At 38.8% G+C, this 14,161-nt stretch overlaps 1 protein-coding gene across 1 annotated transcript in view; it reads right to left on the reverse strand.

Moving 5' to 3' along the window:
- The window catches only part of LOC5575064, a 172,638-nt gene that overhangs the window by 70,131 nt on the left and 88,346 nt on the right, over positions 1-14,161 (reverse strand). The window lies entirely within an intron of this gene.

The following is a 14,161-nucleotide window of genomic DNA, read 5'->3' on the forward strand; positions in this document are numbered from 1 at the left end:
CGTCCCAGACAACCAAAATGTACGCATAACGAAATCACCTGGAGGCTTTGTATGTGCAAAATTTCACTTATAAGATGTCGCGAAAAGGCCTTCTACGTACAAAGCGATATGCGTGCATATATTATGTGACGATTAATAACATACAATGCGAGTGTATAAATATACTCCCGAACTAACCTGTTATCTTTTGCGACATAACATATGATAACAAATGTTGATTTGACAGCTGCTACGGATTGATTCGACTTACTTTGTACGAGTGTACGGGACGAAAAAAATGTACAAAATAACTCAGAAAAAAAGTGTTTTATGCGAGGAAACTCATCAATTTGACGAGTTTATCCACGGTGTTTTGCGGGTTTGATGTAATTAGTATGAATAAACGAGTTATAACGTGAACTTTCATGCGATTTCTGGTTGTTTGGGGTCCTGCCACACCATAAAGATCAATAAGTTAACTAGCAGATCAGTTATTGGGCCACATTAATCCTTGACATCAGCGTTGAAAAAATTTTTTTTTGTTCGTGATTTGGCCAAACGGCATTCGGCCAAACTACCCATTCGGCTAAATGGCGTTCGGCGAAACGGCATTCGGCCAAATGGCCGGACACCTATCCAGAAGCTCATACGCATGTATGGTACGACGGCTCAATTTTCATCATTTTTTCATTCCGATTATCAAAAGCACCAAGCTTACCAACAATTAGATTTGGCCGGATTTAGTGGAAAAATTCCGGAACCAGTTCCGGTAGGTTATGATGTGGACATTTCCAGATCATCATATAGTCCCATCATGTGACAGCTCAAAATTCATGATTTTTCATCCAGATCTAAATAGACACTATGCCAAATTCCAAATATACAATTCTTCTTCTTGTTTCTGGCGTAACGTACTAAACGGGATAAAGCCTGCTTCTCGGCTTAGTGTTCCAATGAGAACTTTTACAGTTATTTAATGAGAGCTATCCTAGCCGATTGAACATTTTTGCATATCGTGTGAGAGGTGCGTTGATACTTTATGCTCTGGAAAGTCGTGAAAATTACCAACTCAAAAAGTTTTTCGATCAATGGGATTTGAATCCAAGTGCCTCAGCTTGGCTTTCCCGAAAAGCTGCGTGTTCACTGCTACGGCTAACTTGGCCTCACAAAAATAACATTGTTACAGTCGAAAACTTCTAACCTTTCCCGTTAGGCCAAATTAGGAAAATTTGAAAATATAGCAAATCAGCATCATTCGACAAGCCATTAATCACGTTTTGTACCTATAAGTACAAAGACGTTTTATTGCTGACGAATAAGAACCTTTGACCTTTTGGGACCAGTTTATATATGGCTTCAGTCCTTCAAGAAATTCTCCAATCTGAGATTTCTCCAGGAATTCCTTTCTCATGGGATTTTACTTGAAATTCCTCCGATACAACCTACAGTCATTTCTTCGGGGATTACACTAGGGATATCATGAGTAATTCCTTCGTGAACTTTTGATCACCATAACTGCCTGCAGGGATTCCTCCAAGGAAAGAGATTTCTGCAGGAAAATCTCTACATTGATTTTTCTAGAAATTTGACAAGGAATTTCAGTAGAAATACCTCTAGTAAATCCTTCATTATTTCCTAAAGTAAATTTTTTATTGGTATTCTCCAAGGGTTTACCCAGAAATTCATCTCGATATTCCTCCAGGAATACTTCAAGCGATTTATACTGATATTCTTTAAGAGATTCCTCCAAATACTCCTTCAAGAATTCATCCAGGAAAAACTACATAGATTCTTGTATAGATGCTTCCAAGTCTTTCTTCAGTGGTTATACTGGGGCAATCTCTTCAAGGATTACTCCAGATATTGCATCTGCATGAATTCATTCAAGGATACATGCAAGGATTTTCCCAGGCAGTCCTCTTTAGGGCTTCATGGATTCCTCTAGAGATTCCATCAGGAAATTTTCCAGGGATTCCACAAAGGACGTTTTCTTTGAAGGATTTCTCCTAGAATTTCTTAAGGAATACCTCCTGGAAAACCGCTAGGTGAATTACTCCAAGGAATTTTCCAGGTAATCTTCCAGTAATTCCTTCAGAGATTCGTTCTGGCCTTTTAAAATTCCCCCAAGGATTCCTTCAAGAATTCTTATAAAAATTTCTTCAAAGATTAACCATGGAATCATTCTCTAGGAATTTTACCAGAAAATACTCTAAGAATTACATTAGGAATGTCTCTAAGTATATTCCTCTAGGAAAATCTCTCCATGTATTCCTCCAGATACAGCCAAACCTCTTTTTACGCCCCTAAGTGGGGGAGCATAAAAATAATTGGAGCGTAAGTATGTATTTTACCAGTGGGGACGTTAATGCCAAGAAGAAGAAGTTCGAATTTTGAGCGTAAAAGGAATTAGCAGCGAGAAATAGCATTTTGTTTGTTCTCAAGGGGTTGTGTGAAGAGGTGGAGCATATCCGTGGTTCTTATCAAGAACATCAATAGGGAGGACGGAAACCATAGTCTGACGCCATTTTGGAATCCAAGATGGCGACTTCCGGTGTGAGGAAATCGCTGTAAACCCATACAATATGGATGTTTTTGGAACGGGACCAATGAGTACATGATGGAAATTGATGTCTGACGCCATTTTGGATCCAAGATGGCGACTTCCGGTTTATGAAAATCACTTGGTAATATGGGTATTTCTGGAACAAGACCGATGAGGAGATGCCGAAAATTGATATCTGACGCTATTTTGGAATCCACGACTGCGACTTCCGGTTTGTAAAAATCACTTGAAACTTAAGCAATGTAGGAATTTTTATAACGGGATCAATGAGTAGAAGACGACTCATAAATACCCATATTGCATGGGTTTAATGTGCTTTCCACAAGCCGAGAATCGTCATCTTGGATTCCAAAATAGCATCAAACATCGATTTCCGGAATCTTCTCATCGGTTCCATTTTAAGAATTTCTAAATGGCATCGAACATCGATTTCCGTCATCTACTAATCGATCCCGTTCCATAAACACCCATATTGCATGGATTCAAAAAGGGTCTTCACAAACCGGAAGTCGACATCTTGGATTCCAACATGGCGTCAGACATCAATGTTCCGTCATCGGTCCCGTTCCAAAAATGGTATATGAGTATATTGCATGGATTTAAAGTGATTTCCACAAACCGGAAGTTACCATTTTGGAATCCAATACGGGTCAAACATCAATTTCCGGCATCTCCTCATTGGTCCCGTTCCGGAAATACCCATGTTACATAGTTTCTAGTAGGTCCTCAGACAGGAGCGTAAGTTGAAATTTTTGGAGCTTAAAAAGAGGGAGCGTAAAAAAGGGGGCGTTAAAAGAATGAGCGTAAAAAGAGGTTTGGCTGTATTTCTATATCTATTCCTTCAGAATTTTTTCCATGGATTCCTCCAAGGATTATCCAAGAATTTCTCAAGAAATATCTCTGCAGAAATTTCTGCAGGGATTCTTCCCACATAATCTTCACAGTGATTCCTCCAAGGATTAGTCCAGGAATTTATCTAGGGATTCCTTCTGAGAAGCCTCCAGGGATTCCGTCAGCAATTTACCCAGATGTATAATACCTTCATCAATTAACCAGGCAATCTTTCTGTGATTCATACAGCAATTCACCCAGGTAATCCTTCAGAGCTTTCCCCAAATTTTTTTTTCCAGAGACTCCTCCAGAGATTCTTCCTGGAAAATCTCTAGAGGGATTCATCCAGAGATTTACTCAGTAATTTCTCCAAGATTATTCCGAAAAATAAAGGAAAATTTTGATGCAGTTTCTTGTGGAATCCTTGCAGGAATTCCTGGCGGAACCTCTGAAGAAATCCCTGGTGATATCTCTGGGTGAATCCCTGAAGAAATCTTCGGAATAATTGCTGGAGGAATTCGAGAGATCCTGGATCCTGGATAAAGCCAAGAACTTTTGTAGAAGTGGTGGAATCCTTGGATGAGTTTCTGGAAATATTTCTGAAGGATGCTCTATAGGAATATCAGTAGAAAACGTTTAAAGAATCTAAGAAGGAATCTCTGGAGGAATTGCTTGAAAAATTCCCGGAGAAATCCTTGCAGAATTTCTTGGAGGAATCACAGTAAAAATTTTACTGGAGGAATCACTGGAGAAACTCTTCGCAAAATCTACAGAAGAATCTTTGAAGAGATATTCCTGCATAAATCTGATATTATCTTTGGAGGAATCCCTAGAGGAACAGTTGACATAATTCTTGAAGGAGTTTTTGAAGGTTTTTCTGGAGCCATATAGGAACCGGTTTAAAATATCTAGTAACGATCAAAAGTTCTCTTGATCCTCAATTCGACTAGTGAGTCCTAAATTATAATTATGCGCGCTTTCAAACTGCAAATCTGTTTTTTAGGCTTTATCGCAATGAGTTATAATAATTTGGAATTGGGTTTCAAAACTTGTTTTTTTTTCAAAATTTTAGATGATTTCAAAATAGGCTTAGAGGGAAGCGAAAAATTTTATTTCCAAAATTTGTGTTTCCCAATATAAAAAATCGTGAGCAGCTACCTTTCAAAGCGAGTACGTTGAATTTGTTGAGCTGCCTTGTCCATACGCTTTAAAAACGGGTAAAGAGAAAGAGATCGTCGTATATAATAATTCGGCCATTCCATGAAAAACCGATCTAGTGGGTCTCCGAATTCCGTGAAAATTTGCTATTTTGTTCCTTATCCGAAATAAGGATACACGTATTTTTGTATTTTTTGATTAGGGTGACCATTTCCGAAATAGGGTGACCAGAAAAATTTTGCGATTTTGCTAAATTTTTATTAAAAAAAAATATAATTTTTGAACCGTTCGACCGATTTTCAATCTTTTTGGACGAAATGAAGGCTAAAGATTTTAACTTTTCAGGAAAAATATAAAATTTCACAAAAATTGTGGTTTTTACATGAAAAAACTCAATAGTTTCCGTTTTTTCGTGTTTTGAAGGCCTCGGGACCAAAGGGGCTATCGCTGTTCTCATTTTTTCTTGAAAGTTTAGAAAATTTTACGTATACTGTCAAATTTTCAGCGATGTATGTTTTTTAGTTTTTGAGATATATTAAAAAATAAAAAATCAGTCATTTTTTATCGGCACACACTGTAGGTCTCAGCGCATTAGATTTGTAATGTTTAAAAAAATCATAACTTTTGAACAGCTTAACCGATTTCCAATATTTTTGTATGGAATGAAAGCTTAAAATTTCAACTATTCAGACAAAATTGAAAGAGATGAGAAGATTCCGGAAATCGATGTTGGATGCTATTTTGAAATCCAAGATGACGATTTTCGGCTTGTGGAAAGCACATTAAACCCATGCAATATGGGTATGTATGAGTCGTCTTCTACTCATTGATCCCGTTATAAAAATTCCTATATTGCTTAAGTTTCAAGTGATTTTTACAAACCGGAAGTCGCAGTCGTGGATTCCAAAATAGCGTCAGATATCGATTTTCGGCATCTCCTCATCGGTCTAGTTCTAGAAATACCCATATTACCAAGTGATTTTCATAAACCGGAAGTCGCCTTCTTGGATCCAAAATGGCATCAGACATCAATTTCCGTCATGTACTCATTGGTCCCGTTCCAAAAACATTCATATTGCATGGGTTTGAAGTGATTTCCACACACCGGATTCTTGGATTCCAAAATGACGTCAGACTATGGTTTCCGTCCTCCCTATTGATGCTCTTGATAAGAATCACGGATATGCTCCACCTCTTCACACAACCCCTTCAGAACAAACAAAATGCTATTTCTCGCTGCTAATTCCTTTTACGCTCAAAATTCGAACTTGGAGCGTAAGTTTTTTACGCTCTGAATTCCAACTTACGCTCCCTTTTTTTACGCTCCAATTTTTTTACGCTCCCCCAGTTAGGGGTTTAAAAAAACACGAAAAAACGGAAACTATTGAGTTTTTTCATGTAAAAAACACAATTTTTGTGAAATTTTATATTTTCCCCGAAAAGTCAAAATCTTTAGCCGAAAGTCCAAAAAGATTGAAAATCGGTCAAACGGTTCAAAAGTTATAATATTTTTAAAAATGAAAATTTTGCAAAATCGCGATTTTTCTGGTCACGCTTTTTCGGAAATCAAAAAATCCAAAAATACGGGTATCCTTATTTCGGATAAGGAACAAAATAGCAAATTTGCATGGAATTCAGAGACCCACTAGATCGGTTTTTCATGGAATGGCTGAATTGATTTGAATTTTAGTTCAATTTTTGCAATTCCATTGTTAAAACAAGAGGAGCATGATGTTTGCGAAGAATTACTACCGATAAAATTACTATGTATGTTTTATATGTACCGTAATCTGGGGTATCATTGATCAGCGGGGTAACATTGATCGGAATGACTCATCTCGTAATAAGTTGGTATCGTCATTTATTGATGAAACATTTCCAAAGCATGAATGTTGCTTCTCTTTCTTATATTTATTAGCTATTAAAAATTAAGATTTTTGTGAAAATTGCTTTAACTTTATGCGTAAATTTGTCAAGATTGCGAAACAATGTTTTCAATGACTCGACCAAAGATTCATGTCTCACATAAGTTCTGCAAGCGATATGAGCAAGGAAAATGCGGTTCTCACTAAAAATGGCATCGCCAAAAACGATTCCGCTCTCAAAACTTATGTTCAATTAGGCAACATTAAAGAATTACAGTTAAGAATGTAGAATTCCCTTAGGAAATTGCCTACCTTTAGGCGTATTCCGCTGTTTTAGGTGTTTTTAATTTTAAAATTACTCAAAAAGTAAATGAGATGTAAGCATTTGGGCATCATATTCGGGTTTAGGGGCCATGATTTATATAAGTAACGACATTTTAAATATTACCGAACGTTGTTTACATGGATGATCAATGTTACCCCAAATCAGATAAATAAAAAAATCACATAAAACATTTTTGTAAACATGCTTAAATCTTTCAAAAAACAAAATACAGTATATAGTCACGAGCTATGGGTGGCAGTACTTGTTTTAAAAATATAAAACTCACAACATTTACATTTGTGGATGAAATATTTAAGAAATATCCTAAAAACTGATCAATGTTACCCCGGATTACGGTATTCCAAAAAGCTCTTAAGTAATTAAAAAATAATGCTTTAAAAAGAATTATTATAAGCGCGCTTATGAATGAAATGCAAATGTACCGTAAGTTATTGTTATTTATTTTATAAATAGTTGTCAAAACAATCTTAATTATCTGTGTCTTCCTGATCATATTTTCTATGCATTTTAAAGTTTTTTTTTGAGAAAAATTTTACTGTATATTTTAAATACATTTAAATGCATGATTAGATATTTTTGAAAATAGTATTTCGTGATATGAAATGTTTTTTACGTAGGTATATTTGAGTTTGTATTACGTTTAGGTTGGTTTGTATGTAGAGTAGTGTTTAATCCTTTGCTCGCGTCACTTGCTCCTGCGGGGGCGGGTGATGTGAGCAGGATCAATCGTGTTGCGCGTCGCTCACGTGGCATGATAAATTAGTGTCGCGGATCGCAATGCAGGCAGAAGTGTTTGATCCTTTGCTCGCGTTAAATCATTTATCATGGTCTAATCGCTTATCAAAGTGAATCCTGTGACCCAACGATCCTCCCCATTACCAAACTTCCTTCCCAGTAACCTTTGTGGAGATGCAGAGGAAAACACGGTCTCCAAATAGCAAAGGTTACACACTAAGATTCCTTCCTCCAATCCCACCTGACTGCAAGGACGTGGCCGGCGCCGTTATTGACCCTGTATAAATAGAGGCACTGAATTATGCACACTGAAGAAGGTTATGACCAAACCCAGCCGAACTTCTAGTTGATACTTTGTGCATTTTCACTGACTCCGGTCAATCAAGGACTAGCAACCATTGATATGTGTAGTCAGCTAAGCTAAGCTATGCGTTTAGGTTGATTTGTATGTACTATGAAAGTACTTTGTATTTTGTCGTAAAATTCCATTTCCGGCCCATAGTGCGTTATAGAAAAATTGTGAATTTTTGCCACCGATGCACGGACGGAAGAGTTCTGGTAAGGATTTGAAACTGAAGATGAGAACGAACGATGGAAGCAGTGCACAGCTCGTTCTCGTTCGAAATAGAACGGATGTTTGGGATGGTTTGTTTGCGATCGAACTAAGATAAATGCTTCCTGGTGTTGTACGTTATGGGTGTGGGCTTCTGTTGGAGCACAACTTGAGTCGGAATGGCTGGGAAGGGTTCAGACAGCCGAGGATTATTTTCCGTTTTCATATTACAAGCGCTTTTGATAGGGAAGAGATCCGGTGAGGATGCAATTGGAGAATCGTTTTCGTGGTGTGATGTGTGGTACAAACTTGAACAGTCCAACATATTTGTGCAGATTTGGAAGGCATGGGTCCTGAAAAGCGCAGAGCAAAACAAACACCGACTAGATTTCGGCCCATGGTGGATGGTGCTTCTAGCTTCTAAGGACATTGGTACAGGTGCTGCAACGTAGTTTGCCTTGCTACGTGAGGACACTGCTTTACATGATGTAAGATTTTTCTATCGAGGCTTTACATGATGAAGCAGAATCCACAAACTTTAGATTTCATGTTTGCATTCGTGTTGTAAAATGCATAAAAGATATGTTGAATACACTATCGTACATGTCATTGGACGGTGGCCTTGGGTGAAAACTATTTTGAAAAATTCAATGTGTATTATTAAATTGCTTAGAAGTGATATCATAGAATTCAAGCTTCTACTTGAAACCAACATTCTTGGAAGGGATCACATTGCAGAACATTTGATTGTCTCAAGTATTCACATAAAATTTAAAGTATTATTCACCGAGTTTTTTTGTGATTTTATCCACCAGGCATGCAACATAGCACATTATCTTTCATTTCAGATATAATTTGGTTAAAATGGTACTATGAAATTCAGAGAATTATGTGGCAAATTAAGCAATTAAATGGCAATACAAGTAGGCAAACTTGCATACAAGTTGACCGAAATAGTCATTTTTTTATTTCCAACAATCAATATCTCAAAAACTAGACGTGCTATGATATTTTGGAGAACGGCAATGGATTCAGCGACCCTTAATTAAGTAAATAGCAGTATTTTGGTGCTTGAGACAATAACGCGTTCCGCAATGAAAGTGGATACAGGCATTTTACATTTGTTACATTCGGCTTGAATGCGATTAATGAAAATACATATATCTAGCATGAGTCCCAGATGCTCGAAATTATCAGACAAATTGGAATTCTTCTCATCGTGACAACATGTCTATATGAAGGTTTTATACAAAGAGCTTTTGTGTGAATATTATAAGTTGAGTTTAATAAGTATTAAGTACTAATATATTGTACAATATTGATATTAGAATGCAACCTTGAGAAACACCAGTTCTTGAAGTAAGTCTGTCGAATTGATACAAACTTAACATTTTTACATTTTGCTGGAAATTATGTCAACTGAAAACTTTTGTTAACCAAGAAAGATAAGCTTCTTTCTTGAAGTTTCTTGATGAGGATTTACAAAATATTATTATCGTCAGAAGCTTAAATATTTTTTGTTTTTTTTTTTAATAGTTTGGGTACATGATTTATTTTAGTTATTTGAAATATTGAGTTTGATCGTAACACTGGCCATTTCCTTACAATATTTACATCGTTATGCAACGCACTCGTGCCACACTTCATTATTTTCTGGTTCAAACTTGATGAATATGTAATGCATCGACCAAGAACAAGGCGAGGCATCGCGTTTCCGACTGAGTGGAGCCACATAAGATTAATTTACTTATGGTACACGATATGGCAGCGTACATATACCTAATTACCATATCGTGTCGCCTGCATAAAACATTACCCGGAAGTCAGTCCGTCCAGTAATTTTCTTCTTACTTCAATTTTCTTTTTCTATTCTCAGGGTGGTGAGAAAATTTCCTGCTGTCGCGGACTCATCGATTTAATCTCAACCATTGATTTTTATAGATTTGAAAATTTTGGTTTAAATAAAGATAGCTTGTACTGATAGTTGGTTTCAGAGGTTAGTTGTCTTTTGAGATTGTGGTATCTAATACATACATATAGGACTCATGAGATCGTTAAAAAAAATGTGTGTTTCAGTACAGAATGTTGGATAATTCCGGTATTAATGTAGGAGTTTCCGATAGAATATTGGAATTATCGTAAAAATCCCAGCTTTATAATGATTGTTTTGTAATTTATAGGGCTTATACCTGCGGAATTCACTATGAAAAAAAGTTGTATTTAATATTATTCGAACTGTAGGTGTCACGGCAATGAACAAGTTCATATTAGGAAGCATGGACAGATAGAGAGGTTTCCTCCCAAAGCGTGGGCTGTAAATTCCAAAGGTCATTAGGGATAATGGGTTTGCCTTCAGTGGAATGCGACACACATTTGAGGCCGGACAGGAAAGAGCTGCATTCAGATAGTACCATATTCGATATGCGCATGCACCTACTTCGTCGTTCATTCATGCCTGTTTGAATCGTATTTAGGTCGTTCAATAAATGACTCATTGTTTTATCAAATTAAAGTGAAGCATAACATAACATAGCATGGTATAGACTGACTGTACATGTCAACGGATGGTACTCCGTGATTGATACGCTTTTGTTAAAAATTGCACTTAGACCTTAATGAATGAGGGTTGGGACTTTTCACTTACTCTCGTAGTTCAAATATTGGCAGTTCTCATATTATTGATCAATCACGGTGCCGACCAAGTCCGTACAGTCAGTTAGGATGGGGAAAGAATGTTAGTGTGTAATGATTGATGTTTCTAGCTACCGAGAATACTTCTGCATCTCCACAATTACTACGGGAAGGGTGTTGGTAAGTGAAGGATGAACAAAAAGAGAAAGTAACAGTATATTGATATTATATTAAACAGGAATAAGGGTTTATGTTGGTAAATGGCTGGGCATGGCGTACCATTGGTACCTCGCGTACCTGAAAGAATAATTTGACCCCTCTATGCGGTCCTTAGCCTCTTGCCCAGCACTCCTATCCCTACCTCCTCGCGGTACTGGCCGGGGTACGAGTAACCTTAGGGAAGATCGGGTAGCCAACCCCGGTGGGAACTCTGGTCGTATGCTGACAGGAAGGGGGGTTTGCTTTTGCTTTTGCTTCTGCAAACCTTAAGCGTTTGTACTTTTTCTAGTTAGGAGCGGCTCACATGTCATGGGGCGGCTGATCATCGTCCAAGTGCCAGAGAAGGACTCTAAGCTAAACTGTGCACTATGGTCCGCCGAACATTTAGGGGGAATGATCCTCCGAAAATCCAGGGGGTTGGTGTCAGGCACTGTAAGCCAGCCGTAAAAACATCAAGCAATGAATAATCAACGAGAGAATACGAACCAGGACAATCAGCGAAGTAAAGGGACTAGCGATTGGAAGCTCGGTACGTGGAATAGTAAATCTCTCAACTTCATCGGGAGTACACGCATACTCGCCGACGTGCTGAAGGACCGTGGATTCGGCATCGTAGCGTTACAGGAAGTGTGTTGGAATCAATGGTGTGAACGTTTAGAGGTAACCATACCATCTACCAGAGCTGCGGAAACACACATGAGCTGGGAACAGCTTTTATAGTGATGGGTGATATGCAGAGGCGCGTGATCGAGTGGTGGCCGATCAATGAGAGAATGTGCAAGTTGAGGCTCGAAGGCAGGTTCTTCAACTTCAGCATAATAAACGTGTACAGCCCTCACTCCGGAAGCACTGATGATGACGCGCAGCTCGAACGCGAGTACGATAGCTGCCCAAGCCACGACGTCAAAATCATCATAGGAGATCTAAACGCTCAGGTTGGCGAGGAGGAGGAATTCAGACCGACTATTGGAAAGTTCAGCGTCCACCGACTGACGAACGAAAACGGCTTACGACTAATTGATTCCTCCAAGAATATGGCCATTCGTAGCACCTACTTCCAGCACAGCCTTCCATTCCGATACACCTGGAGATCACCACAGCAGACAGAATCGCAAATCGACCACGACAAGGTGATGGACTTTTGTGCCTGTTGTTCAATATTGCGCTAGAAGGTGTTATGCGGAGATCCCGGATTAACAACCGGGGTACGGTTTTTACGAGATTCAGTCAATTTGTTTGCTTCGCGGATGATATGGACATTGTCGGCCGAACATTTGAAAAGGTGGCAGACCTGTATACCGGCTTGAAACGCGAGGCAGCAAAAGTTGGACTGGTGGTGAATGCGTCCAAGACAAAGTACATGCTAGCTGGTGGGGCCGAGCGCGACAGGGATCGCCTAGGTAGCAGTGTTACGATAGACGGGGATACGTTGGAGGTGGTCGACGAGTTCGTATACCTTGGATCCTTGCTGACGGCTGACAATAACGTTAGTCGTGAAATACGGAGACGCATCATCAGTGGAAGCCGGGCCTACTATGGGCTCCAGAAGAAGCTGCGGTCAAAAAAGATTCACGCCCGCACTAAATGTACCATGTACAAAACGCTCATAACGCCGGTAGTCCTCTACGGGCATGAAACGTGGGCGCCCACACAACCAGAAGTCGCAAAAAAGTTCACGTAATAACTCGTTGATTCATACAAATTACATCAAACCCACAAAACACGGTGAATAAAATCGTCAGATTGATGAGTTTCCACGCATAAAACGCTTATTTACTGAGTTCATTTGTACATTTTGTTTCACCCGTACATTCGTACAATGTAGGTCGAATCAATTCGTAACAGCTGTCAAATCAACATTTGTTATCATACGTCAAGTCGCATAAGATCACAGGCTAGTTCGGTAGAAAATTTATACCCTCGCATTGTATGCTATTATTCATGACATAATATATGCACGCATATCGCTTCCAATTTTGTACGTAGAAGGCCTTTTCGCGACATCTTATAAGTGAAATGCTGCACAAAGCCTCCAGGTGATTTCGTTATACGTACATTTTGGTTGTCTGAGCGATGCTCGAGGAGGACCTGCAAGCACTTGGAGTCTTCGAACGTCGGGTGCTTAGGACGATCTTTGGCGGTGTGCAGGAAAACGGTGTGTGGCGGCGAAGAATGAACCACGAGCTCGCCCAACTCTACGGCGAACCCAGTATCCAGAAGGTGACCAAAGCTGGAAGGATACGATGGGCAGGGCATGTTGCAAGAATGCCGGACAGCAACCCTGCAAAGATGGTGTACGCTTCGGATCCAGTTGGTACAAGAAGGCGTGGAACACAGCGAGCTAGGTGGGCGGATCAAGTGCGTACCGATTAGGCGAGCGTGGGGCATGGAGAAATGCGGCCACGAACCGAGTATTGTGACGTGAAATTGTTGATTCAGTGTTACCTGTCTAGATGTTAACTAAATAAATGAAGGGTTTATGTCGACACTAGTAGTGACTAACCATCTACGGTTTATTTGAAAATTACATAAACGCGAAGTTGTCACTACCGTTTTGAGTCATATTCCGAACACTTAAGGCCAACAGTGACTTCAAATGCAACTGATAGGCATAAATTAGCTAATATTTGTGTAAATATTTGGAGGACGTTTAAATTGAATTGCAATTGACTGCGATTTCCTGGGAATTTGGTGACATATTTCAGCGAAACATTTCAACTAAATCGTCATACAAAAACCTAGTATCTGTTCGGAAATTGAGACAAAACGGTATAAAAATTGTAATCATAAGCATGAAACGAGCTCAGCAGATGAAAATTCATTCTCGACTCAGTTTTTTTATCAAATTAAAGTAAAGCGTTAATTAATGTGAAGATGCATCGAAGCCAAACCTCGAATTTTCAGCACAAATCTACAGAGCCGGACTAGCAAGTGACCAATCGATTTTCCGCGCAAACGAATGTCGGATCCTATTTTTCTTGATGTCCAGTTTTGAAGTCATTTTTGATTGTATCAAATTGGGTTAAATCAATACATTTTTAGCTTTTTATTTATATTTTATGAACTTATTATATAATCAGGTCTCCTAAAAGCCGCTGCCGCCCACTTTCCTTCCAATTGAATTTCTTAATATCAGTTTTTATGTGATGAGCAATGTGAACTTATTACCTACCTAATTTTATTAAAATCACCAGCTTAGAAATTACGGTGGGCATGAAGAGGGTGACAGCGCTCAATATGAAACCTGACTGTAATAACGTTTCGAGAGTAAATGACCAATA

This window comes from Aedes aegypti, chromosome 2, assembly GCF_002204515.2.
Source record: "Aedes aegypti strain LVP_AGWG chromosome 2, AaegL5.0 Primary Assembly, whole genome shotgun sequence".
Lineage (NCBI taxonomy): Eukaryota > Metazoa > Arthropoda > Insecta > Diptera > Culicidae > Aedes > Aedes aegypti.